Source organism: Phaseolus vulgaris, chromosome 1 (assembly GCF_000499845.2).
Source record: "Phaseolus vulgaris cultivar G19833 chromosome 1, P. vulgaris v2.0, whole genome shotgun sequence".
Taxonomy (NCBI): domain Eukaryota; kingdom Viridiplantae; phylum Streptophyta; class Magnoliopsida; order Fabales; family Fabaceae; genus Phaseolus; species Phaseolus vulgaris.
This window is the reverse complement of record NC_023759.2, coordinates 38624118-38630117: the sequence shown is the minus strand read 5'-3', so window position 1 is coordinate 38630117 and position 6000 is coordinate 38624118.

Below are 6000 nucleotides of genomic sequence, written 5' to 3'. Positions count from 1 at the left end.
GACGGACCCTAACAAGCACATGGATGTGTACACCACACATGAGTTTGTACACTTCGGACGACGTAGTTCTATGCTGAGTGTTCCCTACATCACTGAAAGGAGGAGCCTTGAGCCGGTTTACGAAGCTTCCTCCAAACTCTGTCGGCAGCTTTGGAACACTGGTGTCCAAGTTTGAGACATAGTTCGCCACCAGCCGACCACATCATCTAACCTCCATCGCCCTGGTCGACATTCGTCAGGAGAAAGGAGAGTCGTTAAGGAAGTTCATTGATAGATTTAAAAAGGTAGCCATGAGTATTCGGAATCTGAGTCCGGACGTGGCCATGCTTCACATGCTTACGGCCTTGCGACCAGGACCCTTTGCTGACAACTTGTGCATGCAACCAGCCGCAAACTTGGACGAGCTTAGGTGGAGGGTCGCTAAGTTCATGTAGTTGGAAGAGCTGAAAGAGTTCAGGAATTAGGCCCGGGCTGAGTGGAGATAAGGGGAAGGAGGAGAAGGAGCGTCAGAACAGGCCAGTTGTTGGTCGAGGAGATAGGCGCAAAGACAACCAAAGACATTGGTTCACAAGATATACCTCATTGAGCGCAGACAGTGGAAAGATCTTAGATGAGGCTTTGAGCGTCGAACTGATTCCGCCACCAATAAGGGTTGAAAGTCTTGTGAACGCCGATTGGATTCGTAGATGACTCATAGATGTCAGTACCACAAAAATAGTGGACACACCCTTGAGAAGTAGTAGGCCCTGAAGGATAAGATTGTGAAACTTATCCAGGTCGGGCATCTCTGCCAGTTTGTACAAGGGGGTCGAGGTACGAAGCAGTCCCCATGAAGGGAAGAGCACACGAGACGAAGAGACTACACCCCTCCAAGAACGCAAGAAGACGACCATCGACCTGAGCGTCGGTCGAGACGGGAGGACCCTCCAAGAAGGGAAGGAGGAAGGGGTGACCGATAGGTCATTAACACCATTGCTGGGGGGTTTGCCGGGGGAGGTAGCTCCAACAACACCAGGAAGAAACACCTGAGGGAAGTACATCAGGTGAACACCGACTAAGGATGCCACACATCACCTTCACTGATGAAGATTTCAAGGGTGTCAACCCTTCATAGGACGATCCCATGATGATATCTGTCGACATCAACAAGTTGACCATCATGAAGACGTTGGTGGACCAAGGAAGTTCGGTGGATATCCTTTACTGGAAGACGTTCAAGCAGATGAGGATAGCCGAGGAGGAGATGAAGCCATATGACGATCACGTGGCTTCTCGGGTGAGAGAGTGGGTACCCAAGGGTATATCGAGCTTTATACCACCTTTGACAAGGGAAAGGCGAGCAAGACCATTAAAATCTGATATCTGGTAATCAACGTCAACACCTCGTACAACATTTTACTGGGATGACCATCCATCAATAGATTGAGAGCGATCGTTTCCACGCCTCATCCGGGAATGAAGTTCTCGTCGGCGTCGAGAGACATTCTCACGGTGCATGTAGACCAGAAACTGCCATGAGAATATTACGCAGAGAGCTTAAGGGTAGAGCCTACGCGTCAGAACGCCTATGGCAGTCGATCCCCTAGGTGTAAATCCTTCCGAGGACGGAGGTCCCCTCAAAGAGAAGCTCAGTTGGTGTGCAGAGAGCACACAATCGTTTTAGTAGAACTGGATCACTGAAAGGTCAAGCCACGACTTGAAGCTAAGGAAGAATTGCGTCAGGGTTCTCTTCTTGGTGAGGAAACAATACCTGCGTAGGCACGACCATAGCAACGGTTGAGGCCGAGGTGATACATTAGGCGTTGAAGAAGAATGTTGATCTATTCGTCTAGACAACATCTGATATGTCGGGAATATCATCACTTACAAGCTTTCGATTTACAAGGAAGTGTGTTCGGTCGTGCAAGAGAAACGTAAGCTTGGCGAAGAGAAGAGATTGGTAGCTAAGGAGGAGGCCGAGAAGCTTCTATCGGTCGGGTTTATACGAGAGGCTCGATACACCACATGATTGACCAACTTAGTCATTGTCAACAAGGATAACGACAAATGGAGGATGTGTGTAGACTATACAAACCTTAACAAGGTGTGTCCAAAAGCTGATTTCACAGAGAACAACCCTGATTCGTCACCTCCCAACACCTATAAGTCCTTCACCTCTCCACACCTATAATTCCTTCACCTCCTTATTCAATTTGACCCTAGATAGGTACCTTAGCATTTGTTTTCTTGTATAGATTCTCACTCGAACCTGACACGTCTCCACCTTAAAATTCACTGCCATTCTCATTCTTCTCTCACACCTACCTCTCCCACCTTTTGCCCCTAATCCAAAGATATTGAATACAATCTAGGAAACACTGTTTTGAGGTTATTACTGCCAACCCAGGCGTCCTCCCAAAATTTAGCTTTGTCCCTAGAACCAATTTTCCATCCTATCCTATTGTTTCTTGAAACCATCATACTCATTCTCCCTCACCATATAATTTAGATAAGTCTCTCCACCACCAAGATTGAAATTTCATTTAGGGTTGACTTTGACCTAATTCCATGCCATATGTTGATAACAATAACTCCTTCCACTTCCCTTTTTCATCACTCAAAAGTCACCATTTCCATTTGGTCAGAAAAGCACCATTAAATTTTTAGATATCTTTAATTCCCAGCCTTCCCTCATCCTTAAGTCTACACAAGTTCTCCTAGCTTACTCGTGATATAGATCTGCTAGCCTTCCCCCAACCCCAGAGGAAACTCCTTTGAATACTAATGATGCTTTTACACACCGATTATGGGGATTTAAAAAAGGACAAGTAGAAGAGTGGTAGCGTTGTGAACACCGACTTGATTAAGCATAATCTTCCCACGAAAGGCAAAAATCTCCCCTTCCAAACACTAAGTCTAACACTTATTTTGTTCAAAATTGGCTCCCACAACTGCTTCTTCGTTGATTTACTACCCACTTCTAACCCCAGATATTTAAAAGGTACTCTCATTTGTGTTCAATTTAAATATTTCATAACAAACAAGAGTGTTCTTTTCAACATTTATGCATGTCAACTTTGATTTATGGAAGTTGATATTCAACCCAAAAGCAAGCTCATAACATCTAAGGATAACTTTCACAGTGATAACATTATAAAAGGTAGCTTCACACAGAAAGAGAGTGTCATCAGCAAATTGAAGCATACATGACTCTACCTCATACCTACCAACCTTCACACTTTTAAGCATATTGGCCTTTAATATTTGTCTTACTAACCCAACCAAGCCTTCAGCTACAACAATAAATAGGAACAAAGCTAAAGGATCTCCATGCCTCAACCCTCTCGTTAGTTTAAATTTCGCAGTGGGGCTTCCATTAACTAGTACTAAGATCGATGCAGATTCCATGTATCCTCTAATTCACTTACTATGAAAGCCCAATCTATGCATCATATCAAATAAGAAGTCCCACTATACCGAATCGTGTGCCTTTTCATAGTCCACCTTCATGCATATACCACTCCTTCCATACCTCATGAGCTCCTCTACAACCTCATTGGCCACTAAGACACTATCTAGCATCCCTCTATCCTTCAAGAATGTCGATTGACTTTCATCAATTACCGAAGGGAGAACATTCTTAATTCTGCAAGATAACACCTTCGAAATGATCTTATATAAGACACTCACTAAGGAGATTGGTCTATATTGGTCGAGTTTTGTGAGGTCACACACTTAGGTACTAAAGCTATAAAGGATGCATTACAGCCTTTCGAAATATTATCCCTTTTTTTTGAAAATGATGCACAACTGCTACAATATTATGTTTAAGAACTTGTTTTGAGCTAACATGATTATGTTATATCTTGCAAGATCTCAAGGTTCCAATAAGCATGCCTACACCTTTGTATTGTGATGACCAAGCGACACTCCATATTGCAGCAAATCTTGTATTTCATGAGCGTACGAAGCATATCGAGATAGATTGTTGTCACATAGTACGGGAAAAGTCGCAAATTGGGATGATAAGTCCATCACATGTCTCTTCACATTGTCAGTTAACAGATATATTTACTAAGCCTTTCGCGAAAGATCAATTTGTGACTTTGTGAAACAAGTTGAGAGTCCATAATATTTACTTACCAATTTGAGGGAAGTATTGAAATTATTATATTTTCCATATATATATATATATATATATATATAAAGTGTATCAATGTATAATATACTTGAAAAAAATAAGACAATAAATAGATATAATTGTTGATAAATAAGCATAATATATGAAATAGCGAATTATATAGAGCATATATTTCTAATTTGATTGTACATAAACATTAAACATGCGTTGAATGAATATACATAAATATCTTTTTCACAATATTTGATAAATTGGATATTTATTTAAAAAATAATTTTTAATTATTTAATATTTGGAAAGTCCTTATTTTTATAAAAATAAGATTGTGTAAAAAATAGTTGTTAAAAATCTAAATTAAAGTAAAATAATCTGAATACAAATTAAAAAAATCTAAAAAAAAAGAAAAGTTACTCTTCAAGTATTTAAATAAATTTGAGTGCAAAATTTAATATTAAATTATAGAAAATTCATAATATATAAATGCAAACATCATATATCATCACTCCTTTATAATCACGTAGTGGCACGAGAGATGGGTAAAAGGGTCTATTAAAATGCTAGCTTGACTTTTGCTGTGTTTTTATGCATTGAAACACGAATCCAATTTACAGAAGGAAAAGGAAGAGAAATTTTCCATTGTTTGAAAGAGAAAATTACAAAATAATAGAAAAAAATCATTAATCAATTGTATAAAATAATATAATTAATATATATCTATATATTCACTATATTTCCTTTTTTTTTCTTTTTCTTTTCTTGATTACCTATTTTCTCTTTTTATATTTCTTCTCTCTACCAAATATATAGTAAAACAATTGAAAATAGTAAAATATGTTTTTTCTTAAAAACTGAAAAAATAGTATAAAGTTAATAAATTAACTTATTTAATAAAATTGTAAGATAACGTTAATTGTTAAATTAGCTAAATAATAAAAAAATATTAATAAAAACCCATATTAATATTATTTTTTTCATAAGTTCAACTCTTAGACACAAATATTGTTTTAAAAATTATAATTTTAGTCATTTCAATAATTTTGAAAAGGTAAATTCCACAATATTTATATAAGTACTTTAAATAGATTATATTTATAATTTTTTTTCTCAAAATATATGAAAATGCAAATATTTGAAAAATTCTTCTATAGTCTTCGTGATATTTATGCTCTAGTATCACAGTTGACTCTAATTTCAAAAGCATGATCATAATATATAAAAACACCACATAACAAAAACACAAAGGGTAAATTAATTTAAATAAATATACAATAATAAAATTCATTTAAAATATTTTATTTAATATTCAATAAAATCATTCCATTAATTTGATATTATTTAATTTTAGATAGATAACTTTCTAAAAATTTCTTTGCACTAACATAAGTGAAGAACACATATCATCTCAACTTCCATCCTCATGGAAGATTCATATTCTCGTAGGATAGTTATTTAAAATCATTATGAGAATTCATGTTTATTTAAATCTACACAAAAATAAACTTTTATCAATTTCTCATCACCTAAAAATCTTTATCTTTGTTATCATTAGAACCTAACATCTCATTGTGCTTAAAATAAATCAATATTTACGTTATATTAACAAACACAATTTCCCCTTTTTTATAATATCCAAATCATCAAGGTGTGATTTATGATCAATCACTCATTTTTTATTTATTTAAGATTAATAATCCACTTGTGATTTAAGATCAAGTACCCACTTTTAATCTTAATTTAGAAATGCTGATAAGTAATTTATCATATATCGCCATGTAATTTAATGTTAATATAATTTTCATTAACCATCTTAACCTAATGATATGATCTAGAGGGATAATATCATTTTGGGCTTTTCTTTCTAATTTTTTTATCATGTTTTT